This window comes from Centrocercus urophasianus, unplaced genomic scaffold (genome assembly GCF_019232065.1).
Source record: "Centrocercus urophasianus isolate 14NV4802_14NV808 unplaced genomic scaffold, USGS_Curo_1.0 seq_10, whole genome shotgun sequence".
NCBI classification, from domain to species: Eukaryota; Metazoa; Chordata; class Aves; order Galliformes; family Phasianidae; genus Centrocercus; species Centrocercus urophasianus.
This window is the reverse complement of record NW_024884142.1, coordinates 74398282-74410370: the sequence shown is the minus strand read 5'-3', so window position 1 is coordinate 74410370 and position 12089 is coordinate 74398282. Positions and strand designations below refer to the sequence as shown.

Below are 12089 nucleotides of genomic sequence, written 5' to 3'. Positions count from 1 at the left end.
TGTGGCCACCCCTGTCCCCACCATCATGGCACCCAGCCCCATCACTCAGCAACAACTGAAACACTGGTGCCCTGTTAACACTGTCTGCATTGTAACAAAAAGAAGAAGAGGGTTCAGTGCAGACCTAGCACAAATTAGGGTAAATAATTTTACGCATTTTGATACACTGGCTAAACACAGTCCTGCAAGCAGAGAAAAATACAAAGCCATGATTTTCCGTTCTAATAAAGAAATTTGTGAATAGTTTCAAGATTGCCCAAAAAAATCATAAATTTCTTTGTATACCAGTGATTCTATTCAGTTGGCCATAAATAAGCTATCATTCAACTGAAAAATATGATTGTTTCTCTTTATCAGATTTTTAAGCCCTATCTTTAAGCCAGAGAAAAATATCCCTTGCTTCACTATCACACCTTATTCACATCACTGATTTTTTTGGCAGTAGGTGTATTTGTAAACAACTATTTTCAAGGATGAAGTGCAGAAATAGTAAACTTACAGCAAAAGTCTCAGAGGAACATCTTGAGACTTCACTGAGAATTGCAGCTACTGCCATCAAACCAGCCTGGTGCAGCCCAGGTAAGCTAAAAGGTTGGACAGCCACAATCTAAGCCAATGCATGTTCTGCAGCATTGTTTATTATCTATTTGTAAATTAGACTTTTCTGGGCTGGGAGAAGGAATACATTTCTACCAGCTTCCAGACACTGATTTAACAGTTTAAAATGCATTTCAAACATGCCAGCCAACACTGCTTCCTCCATGAGCCGTATCAGACAGGTAATTCTAGGAGCCCTGCAACATGGGAGACAAGACCTTTACTACAACAGTTGAACACAAGTGTTAGCAGCAGTACTCCTCCAGCTGGCTAAGGCAGCTGCCTCTCCACTTTCCAAATCCCTTCTGCTTCAGTGCATGACAGAGAGAGGAAAGCTAAGGTGGGGAGGGCAGGATGCTGAACCAGACCACAAAATAAGATTGCCTCAGATGACAAAAGAGAAAAAAAAAAAAAAAAAAAAAAAAAGCTATGTAGGCATCAATGCAATCAGTGGTATGAGATCTGCTAGCTAGCCGAATACAATTGCCTGCTCCAGCACCAGCATTCCAAGCTGCTCACTGATCTATGACAGTTAGGCTAGACAAGGGGAGTAAATCACTATGGTGTGTTAAAGCTATGTGCAACATTATAGCTACGCCCCATAGTCCAAACTCCGTATCTAGGATAGGTCCCATTCTCAGGCTTACCTCCAAAACAGATTCAGGTGAAATGTTTTCAAGTGCAAAGCCCCTCTTGCGGGCCTTCCAAATCCCATTGTCTTGATAGTGGATCAGCCACAGCACTGGTCTCAATTCCTACCAGCCATATCACTAATTTCAGCCTGTCATCCTCAGACACCCTCCAGGAATACCCCTCTCCCAGCCAAGTGGATTTTGCTTAACATCCAGTTATTCCCACAAAGCAAAGCATTTCCTCCTAGTAAAGACAGCTGAGGATGAGCTGGTTTCACCTCCTGATGTTCTTGAATACATTAAAAAAGAAAAAATACAAAACACCACCACCACCACAAAGGCAGAATGAATTCATTTTGCAAACATAATGCGTGTATAAGTGAAGGTTGCTTGTTATGACAGAGAGAAAAACAGTGCAGTCTATAAACATTTGCAGACGATGATGCGTCAGAAACACAGGTTGCCAACGTGACACATTGGGACTGGAAAGCACTGTAGTTGAACAGTCCCTAATTGCTGATTTTGGATTCAAAAGTAAATTGCCAGAAAAATTAAGCTGTAACTTCTGCTATGGAAGCCTCAGTCAGAAGTTCAGCTTGGATAAGCACAAGCTCAAAGCCAGGGAAGAGTAGGTGGCAGCAGACAGGAATTCATCTGCATCGACAACAGCCTGGTGGAAAGCTCTTTGGGAACAGACCTATTCGGGCCTCACTAGTTATCAACACAGTTTCATGTAAGTTTGGCTCCTGATCATTATTAGTGTGCTTGTAAAAATCAAGTAAGCTTTAAGTTCTTTGATTCTGCACCAGCTATGATCCAATAAGTGCAGCAATGAGACCTGGAACCATCAGTTTAGAAGCTCCCCAATTCTTCACACCTACAATGAGATAACAGTTCTGGCAGAAGGAGAGCTCACAGCTGGAGACGCTTTGGAAATGACAAATAACGGTTGAGAAAATAAGAGAAGATTGTACAACTTGCCTATAAAGGTGACTGCAGAGACAAAGTGTTTTATATGAGATTGCATCCAAGGCAGCACACAAAAGCAAAGCTGCACTGTGTGTGCATATCAGAAATGGGAACACCTTCATTTTCAAGGAGTGGACAAAAAAAAGCTTATACTCAATATTACACATCACGAGGAATCCACAAAATCCGTCCAAAAAGTGAGTGCAGAGTTACAGAAACAGCAATAGGTACTATGGGGTTTATTAAAGTTTGGTAAGATAAAAATTCACAGGCTATTTTTTTCCTAGATAGATGCAAATACATAGGTAGGACTAGCTCAGTGCCATCCACTAAGGGCATTTACAGATGAATGCAGAACATTTTTTAAGTAAATGGCCTAAATAACAGAAGTCCCGACAGTCTTTTAAAGACAGTGCAGTAGATACCAGTGCTACAGTTGTGTCCCCTAAAGCTCTATTTTTAATAAGCACATAAACTGACTTTATATTTTTTCTGAAGAATTATTCTCTTTATCAACCTGTGGATAAATTCACCAACTTAAAAGAGCATAAAAGGCTGTCAGAAGTCATCATGCTGTGACTGCATTTCCCAACAAGCTTCCTAGTAACATAATTTGAGTAGCAAACATGGCAGCAAAATCCACCACGGCACTAAAACGCCTTTTACCTTTCCCTTTCCAGGACTTTGTGTTCAGAACTAATTTTTATCCAGTCTGCATCCTACTTTGATTTACATTTTCAAGGAATTTCTGAAATACTGCTTTACAATTTGTGGTCCAGTATTTTACTGCTGCAAATAGGTAACTTATGACATGTTGTATTAGCTGTGCTACACTTTCCTGAGTAAGAGCAGACCGCATTTGGCTTCCTTTAACCAAAAACCTGTTAGCAGGTTAACAGGTAACTGGCAGACCACCTTCATCTCCCTAAAAGGCAGTAAGAGTTGGCAACAATTACAGCACCAATTGTGTCTGAATGAATCCAGTTAACTGCTGAACAAATAAAGCAAAACAAAAATATGAACACAATAACAGGCAAGATCCTGGCGAGATCTGAAGGGGAGGTTTCACTCAGATTGAGATCAGAATGTAAACTCTACTGAGAGAACAATGACCTCCCGCTACAGCCTCAGTGGGAAAGAAACCAAAGCAGAACAAGAGTTGGCACGTAATTTATCATTTCCAGAAGTTTTTATTTAACCACAGACACATGCTAAACACCTTCATTAACTTGTCTCCTTTTTACTGAGGCTTTCACTATGCTAGCAAAACCAATGCCAAAACGCACAACGGCTGACTGAAAATACATGAAATTACTCAACATTCTGCTTTCCTAGTTAACAAAATGCAATGCTACAACTTCATGCAGCCTTCTACTGGCACACAGGCTAGGAAGGTTTCTGCACTTGTCAAAAAATGTTTTCTCCTGTTGTTGGCTTTATTAGTTAGCAGGTGGAACCCGCACCCAAATGCAACTTGACAATCAGCTGCTTCTCACATGGGGGATTAGCAGTCGAAAAGAGCTCTCAGTACAACACGTGAAATCAATCCAGGAAGACTGTACTGCATGGATTGAGAAGCTGCTAGTAGCAAGCAGCAACACTGCCAGTTTTTGAGCTCCAAAATCCTTCTGCCTTGTTGTGTTTAAAGGCCGCCCCCAGCTTTCCAACTCGCAGAGGCACAAACCTCAGGCAGAACTCTGATGCACTGGATGTTAATGGTAAGTAGCAAAACAAAAACAATGCTCTTAGCATTTGTTTGGAAACAGCACAATGACTATCTGCATACACAGACATGATACAAACATTTTATGCTTTCTCTGTACAGTTCACTCATATAGTTTAGATTGAAAGGGAATGAAGAAACCAGATACGTTCAGAGGCATCTAAAGAATAAATTCCTTTGCCGGACAATCTTTTGCCTTTTTGTAGTTTTATAATAATATTGATAATGAAAACCATCCATTTATAGCTTCTGATATTAAAACCATCAATACCTGACAAAATAGCTAAGATAATAAAGAGTTCTAGACTTTTTCTGAAGTGCAAAGGGTCTGTACCTATACTGGGACGAACCCTTTAGCTCCTGATAAGTACATCATGTAACAGCAGTCAGTAGAAACTTGAGGTTCAACCAAATATGAGCCATATAAATGTATCATTAAACATTTAATTCTGAAAAAGACAAGTTCGCCAGAACACTATACAAAATGACTTAAAAGTAAGCCTGAGCTTTTTTTCCCTTTTGCATTGATGCTATGGCATAATAATCATACAATTTATGACATTTACAAGTGATCTTAAAACTAAGCTCTTCTCCCAGCTTATTTCAAGGATCAAGGTTACAAACACTTCTTTTTCTCTGGTCTATAACAGATGTTGTCATCAATAAAGAATGGGTTCATTCAAGTAAATGAGGGATGTTGCAAGAAGTGTCAGAGTAAACAGAATGCTAAGAGGAAAAAATTAGAGTCTTTAAAGTAATTTTGGTTGACAGGCTATAATACACCTCTTAGTCACACTCCAGCCCTACAGCTCCCATAACTTAGCACTGTAAAATAGCAAAAATGGTGTTTGGAGAGTGTTTGCTTCTTACACTGCATTAAATGTGCAGGCTGCACATTCTTCTAACCAGAGCATCTTGTTCTTTTACAGAGTATAAATTAACACGGCAGTGTTAAATTGCATGTTCAGTAGAATCACAACACTGCACGCAAGAGACTTTTACCTTACTCTAACCAGAACACAGCTTCACACTTCAGAAAAAGTGCTTTTTTGAGAGTATTCTGTGAGAAGTAACACAAATATTATGACACTGGAAGCATTACAGTGAACTGATTGTTCCGAGTTATTGTATCATTCTTGTTCTTCATGTGACTGTTTATACACGACAACCATGGTGTATTTCTGCAAGTCCTAAAGATTTTATTTACCTTTTTTTTTTTTTTTTTTCCCTCTTTTAAACTCTTCACTGGACTTTTCTGGTTCACAGCCTACTGCAGGCATTACAAGTGGCATTCCTTTATACCTACATTTTGCACAATAAATTAGTGTGAAATGGGTAAAACCTTTCCCTTAAGTAGAGATCTGAATGAAATCTAAAGCTCTGACAAAAGACTAAACAAAACTCCATGGAAGAGAAGATTTTTTTCTTTTTGGTAACAAAGATGCAGTAGCCCACAGACACAGAGACCCTGCCCTACGGGGAATACGTAACAGAACTGAAACAAGCATTTGTATCGGAGAAGACAACCAAAATCATGAAACACAATCAGAGCTAAGAGCTATACAAATCTGTATCTACAAATAAATATAATGCACACACATTTAGAAAAATATTTCTTAGTAAGTACATAATAGCAATAACATTGGATGAACTGAGAAACAGTCGGGAGAAAGAAATAGCTTGCATAAAAATACACACATGATCAGCAAAGCTCATCGCTCCCGCAATTAAACACAAAGCACAGCGAGAGCTCACAACCTATCAACAATACTGAAAAGATTATATTCTCTGCAACTGAACTTTGGAGTTGTGAGCACCTTTTAGAAGAGCAACGCATTATTAACAGGAGTTTCAGAAAACGTGATTTGCATGTTACAGAAGCTGGGCTTTTCAGATACATCTCATTTTCTTTTTCAATAAGCAGAAATACGAGAAAAAGGGTAAAATAAATGGGAAAGAAAAAAAAAAATAATAATTCTACAAAGGCAGGAAGCAGACATCATAGCAGCAATTGCCTATATTTATCATTCAGAAACCAGAATCAGGTTACAACCTTCACACTGAGGAGCTGTTAGGATATTTAACACGATCGATTTCTGTTTGTTTCTTTTTTAATTAAACCTGATAGACATTGCGTTTTGGGTTAAGTCCCACCTCAAAAGAGATGAACCACTGCTTAAAGACGACACCACAGAGGAGGCCATCCTTCTCCTGGCTGCACAGAAGGACTCCCTACCACAGTTACGTAGGAAGTCTGGATTTGATCAACAAACTTTGCCTGTTACTTAGCAAGAAAACTCAAAAGGAACTAATAAACAAATAATTCAAAGGAACTAATAAACAGTAAGACAACAAGCATAACATTATTATAAGTGATCTACAAGTCAGAATCCAAGTTATTAATGAATACACGTGCTTACATCTTTTAAGAGAAATGCAGTTTTGCATTGGAGTAGCAGAATGTACAGCAGCTCCATTAACCAGGCGCACAACACCTTCCAGGACGTTATGGAAAAACCCACCATTTCCACAGCAGATGACCCCACTACCCCAAAATAGCTGTGAAATACTGAACTGATGAAAAAGGAATTTCATTACCATCTACAAAAGTTCCCCCTGGGTGCGGCTTCCCTGCACAACACACACTCCTTTCTCCATCTGACCTAACAGTTTGCCTACTGGAGCTACTTCAGTGCTGGACAGTAACAAAGTCATTGAAACCCCCACAAAAACACTTGTGTCACATTCCCTGCTGTTACTTTGAGTACTATGCTTACCTTACTTCATATAAAATTTCATTATTTCATAAAACTTGCCAATATAAAGAACAAATATTATTGCCTACTATTACAAGATCCAAAGTACTGAAGCTATCATAAAGGATTATTTTAACAATCCACTCTTAGGTTTCCTATTACAAAATCCCTCACATCTGTGGTTAGCATTTGTACTCTAATCCAGTACAGAGCACAGACAGTGAGAAAGTACTAAATAAAGACAGCACTGCATTGCAAAAAGTGTAGCTAACAGAGGGCAGCTATGTAGCACCTGCACCTGACAGCATAACCAGGAGATTAAGAGACTTTATTACCTGATTAATTGAAACTGCATGAATTCTAGAGCCTGTGTCAAAGGATATCTGTACTAACTCAACCCACAGTGAAAGTATGAGCTTTAAATAGAGTGTGGAAACATAAAGCAACCACTCCTCAATCACGACCATGAGAAATATTTTATTTTTCAATGATAGTAGAGAGCGTGCATTTATCTGGATGAACATCTACCAAAACTGACTGCTAGGAAATCACCCAACCCAGAGGGCAGCCTGCCATGGAGCCCTGCATGCTGCCACTGCAAAAACTGGCAATGATGGCACACTGAGAACCTCTTGGGAGAAACAGCGTGAGAAAGGCTGGTACCCTGCAGCCAGCAGAACTAAACAGATATCAAGATACAGAATGAGTCTCTAAAACTGCATGGATGCAGTAATTTGCAGGATCCATGTGCTGCTTAAGGAGAATGAGCATTTAACGCGATCTGAGGGTAATACAACATTGGGGATTAAATATAAGAGTCTGAAAAAAAGTACCTGGGGAAAACATCTAAGAAGCTCAGATCTACAGAACTTATTCCCAAAGCAGACTTGGAAAATCTGCAATATGAACGTCTTCCAGCAGACAAAACAGAATTCTAGAAAAGACACAAAAGTTCTGAACTGCCTTAGAGAAGAACAAAAATAACACAACACTGCAGCTCTGCGATTGCCCTGAACTTCTGCATCTTTATCACTTGAATTTTTAGCAGTAGTACCTCTTCTTCAAATTGAGCAAATTAGTAAGAAATGTTCCACTTCAAATTAAATTCAGATTGACGGTACAATAAAATCTATGAGGCTCATATAGAGGGAGAAATGTTCACTTTGATTAGAATCTGATAAGTAAACCCATAAAAAACGTAAACTAATGAAGTGAACTTCTTGAGGCATTTTTATTATAAGTGAGAGATCTTGAAAGCATGACTGTTAACTGATAGAAATAGATTTTAATTCCCATTCACATTTATTTTGGACACTTCATTTACAAGACATGTAGGAATTAATATTCTTTTAATAAAAGAAATGCTTCAATTAGCTTCTCTTGTACCGGAGCTATCTCTGTAACACATTTTATTGTGCCCTTTTCCAACACCTAGAGAGAGCCCTCCAGTTTCAAAACATGCCTAGTATTTTTTAATTAATTCATTCAGCCCACATTATGTGGTTCTAATCAAACTGTGTATGTGTCTCATTTCTGTCAATAACAGTCACTTGTACAGCTGAAACATTCTCAAGAATTTGCCTACGAGTTGCCAAGATTTTCACCAGGGATGAAAGGCTTTTTACAGCAAATTAAATCTTTCTAGCACTAACCTATGGTTCATCCCCCGTAAATCCCCTTTTCCCTCATCTCTGCTTAAGGCATCTTAAAAACTACCATCAACAAAACTCTCAAAACAATCCTCAGAATTACTCATTTCTTGGATGCTTTTCCCCAGTAATTGCTGGGAAGCTGTTCTAGAAAAGCTCTTCCCAGAACAACAAGAACAGGGGCTCTCACTCCCTTGTCTCATTTCCATCCCACTAGCTCATCCACATCCTGAACAGCGGAGAGCTGAAGGCTTCAAAATGCCACCACAGTCACTACATGATGGAAAATCAAGCAGGTCTCATCTTATATTTTACACCCCTTTCTCTCTCTCTCCCTTTTTGAAACATCTGTCTGAGAAGATGATTTAACATTTTATCACTATTTAGGTTTAACCGCCAAACCTATAAATTGCAAGGTAAAGCATCAGGAGTTTCTTTCTACTCTTTTAAATCTCAGTAGAATCTGACACTTCTCGTTGCAATAAATACATGTCTTTCACAAACAGCAGTGGAGAACAGTGCGGAAAGAGAGAGGTACGTGAAAAGTGACAGCCTTCAGTAGTGGCAGCATAAACTTCGCTCGGGTTGGAGCCCACATGAGCAGCCTGTGATTGCAACACTCTATGGCAATAGCCAGCCATAGGTGTTTTAACCACAATCTGAGAAAGCTGCACATTTTAATGACTTGCCAAAGCAGTTTAGAAGCTTAAAGAAGTAGCTGGAGCCTCTCCACGCACAGAAAGGACCTTTAAGATCATGTAGTTCCAACCCCCTGCTGCAGGCAGGGACACCTCCCTCTAGACCAGGCTGCTCACAGCCCCATCCAGCCTGGCCTTGAGAGCATCTCCAGTGAGGGGCCATCTACAACCTCTCTGGGCAACTTGTTCCAGTGTCTCATCAGCCTCACAGTAAAGAATTTCTTCCTAACATTTAGTCTAAATCTACCCTCTTCCACTTTAAAGCCATTTCCCCTCATCCTGTCACAATATACCCATAGAAAAAATCCCTCGCCAGGTTACCTGTAGGCCCCCCCATAGGTACCCCTTCATTACCCTCTCCATCTTCTCATGTAATCTTACAGAAATGCACAAGAGCAGCATTCAATCCAACAACAAAAAGAGCTAAAAGGAAACTGTTCAAGATGCAAGGAAAGGAAAAGCCATCTAGATTTATGAATCCGAAAGGTCAAACAAAGCAAACTTTCACTAGATGCACTTGCTACAACCTGCCCTAAATTAAATTCTGAACGTGGAACACAGCAGCTCAGGAATACAACACCAAGTTCCCTTTGCATATTTTCTTTATGTACTTGAAGTTCATACATATTTCTCTATGCAGTCTTTCATGGAAAAATGTATGAATGTATGCAGGTATCAGACAGCTGCTTTCATAAAACAAACACTGCTTAGGCTTTTCTGTGAGTAACAAAATGTGACTGTTTTGAATTAATGAAAACAATTCTTTTTATTCCTACTTATTAAAGTTGTCATCTAGAAGAATGAACAAATGCTGAATTAAAGCAAATGGAACAGGCATTTTCATTATTAGCCAGTTAATCCCAAAGAACATAGCTGGAACACATCTCAAAATATGGAATTACTATAAGCTGGCTGCAAAGACAAGTTGTCTAATGAGTTCATATCAAAAGCACAGGAATTTTTCTGCATTTATTTTTCCTTACAAATGCTGACTATTTCAATATTTCAATGTCCCTGGTTCCTATACGATCAAAGAAATGCAGAAAAGGAAGAGGAATGAAAAAGACTGCTGTCTTTAGTATGATACGGTCCCCCCAGTGGAAAAGATGGATAAGTACACTTATTTCTATACAGCAAATATATGTGAGCTTAAAGCATCTCTTGCCATGATGAAGTCATCCTTCTATGTCTCAGCATCAAAGGACAGCTCCTGAAACTGGCTAAACCAACCTCACCTATGACCTAATACAGAAATAAGGTGGCATAAACAAAGAATAAAACAAAAAAGAACAATTCTTTCACTTCCTAAATCCATGATACGTGATTTCTGACTTTTTGAGTCAAATTTGGCAAATTATTTGACATGAGAATTAGTCTTTTGCCAGCACTGTTTCCACAGGCTGGGCTGAGCTGAAGAGGTTATTAGACTCCAAAGTTAGAACAGAAAACCAAAGTCTCCATCACAGCTGTGCTGTTTAGACCTTAAACAACACATTAATTAAATGCTGGTAATAATGAGATCCTGAGAATGAAAATGGATTCTGCAGCCAGTCCTCCATGTTTCGAGACTTGCTTCAAGGAGTTCAACAACTGGGACTCCTCCTCACATAAAGGCTCCAGCTGTTTTACTTTCTCTAGATGAAAGCCTTAGAGAAAATTTACAGGACTACACAAGTTCTTCTATTAATAACACACAAGACAGAGAAAAATATATTTTGAGTGTTCAGCTAGGGGCAAGGGTGAAGAAAGAGCAATATTCGTTATGTTCAGGAGGAAGAACAGAAAAAAATATGCCAAAAGTCCTACCAAAAAGGAAAGCAAGAACAAAAATGCTATTCTCGCATACTCTGCTGGTTTGCTCACTTTTGGAGTGCAATACTCAAGAAAAGCAAGGAACTAAAACGTGCTTTCAAGAAGGGTTTGAAAGCATTCTTTCAAGAGTTCTTTGTTACGCCTCAACAGAGCTAGAAATAACAATTACACAGTATTGCTTCTTCAGGTGCTCGTACTGTACAGAAATGGCATATGATTGACACATTGAACCTATACTGAAGATTTTGTAGAGAAAATATCTAATTTTTCTGCTTTGTGGTGTTAGTAAACTAGAGGATAAATGGTTAACAGTAATGTGCTTCTCCAGTTAGGATGGCCAGTTGTGCTTCAAGAGCAAGTAATTAGAGACATTACTTTGGAAACTAATTGAGAATCAGCACGTAAAATTCAGTTCAAATAAGTAAGTATGAATAAACTAAATGATGCATACATTTTCAGGAAGAGATGAATGATTACTAGAAGCTAATAACTGTTTTGTGCATGCTGTTCTGATTACCTGATTAAAGCACAATGTCCAAGAGCCTCTCTTCAGTAGGCTAGCAAGAACAGCAAAATGCAATCAATTCCAGCAGCAAGAGAGAAAGTAGAAGAAGAATCTAGTTAACTGACAAGCTTGGAATAAACCTGGGACAGGCAGCCCAACCTCCTGCCATCGTACTCAAAGACTCAGAACAGTGGAAAATCTCATATGCAACCTAATTCTCTTTTACAAGGCTCAACTTGGTCTTCAGGAGCAGTCTAAGAGGTATCTCCCACTATGAAGTCAAAAGTATAATACAGCACATTAAATAACGTGAAGTCTACCAGCAGAGGGAGGTGTTCTACTAGATTGCATTTTCCAAAAAACTAACTTCCCTGCACACTGATTTCAAAATTATTCAGTCATCATCAATAGGGAGCAAGCTTCCCTCTTTCTTTAAACACACTTTCAAGTGTCTCTTGTCATGCATATCTACTTTAGACTAATTACTGCTATGAAAAATTTGATTTTTGACATAACAGAAGCAACTCAGTCCCTAATTCAACACTTCCATCTCAAGTAAACTATCAGCTGAAAACCCCACCCTTCATCCTCTCTTTCTGATCCATTATGTGAATACAAAAGAAATTCTCATCTTCTGTGTGATCAGGAGATACTGGAGATTTTTTCCAAAACAGAAACTGCTTCTGCTTTCATCAGCGGGGAAGAAAAAAATGAAGTGGCATCACCATGCTCTCTTGCGTGATCAGTT

At 39.0% G+C, this 12089-nt stretch overlaps 1 protein-coding gene across 2 annotated transcripts in view; it reads right to left on the bottom strand.

The window, feature by feature from the left end:
- The window catches only part of ZFAND3 (zinc finger AN1-type containing 3), a 130432-nt gene that overhangs the window by 43838 nt on the left and 74505 nt on the right, over positions 1 to 12089 (bottom strand). The gene's annotated exons all lie outside the window — the stretch shown is intronic.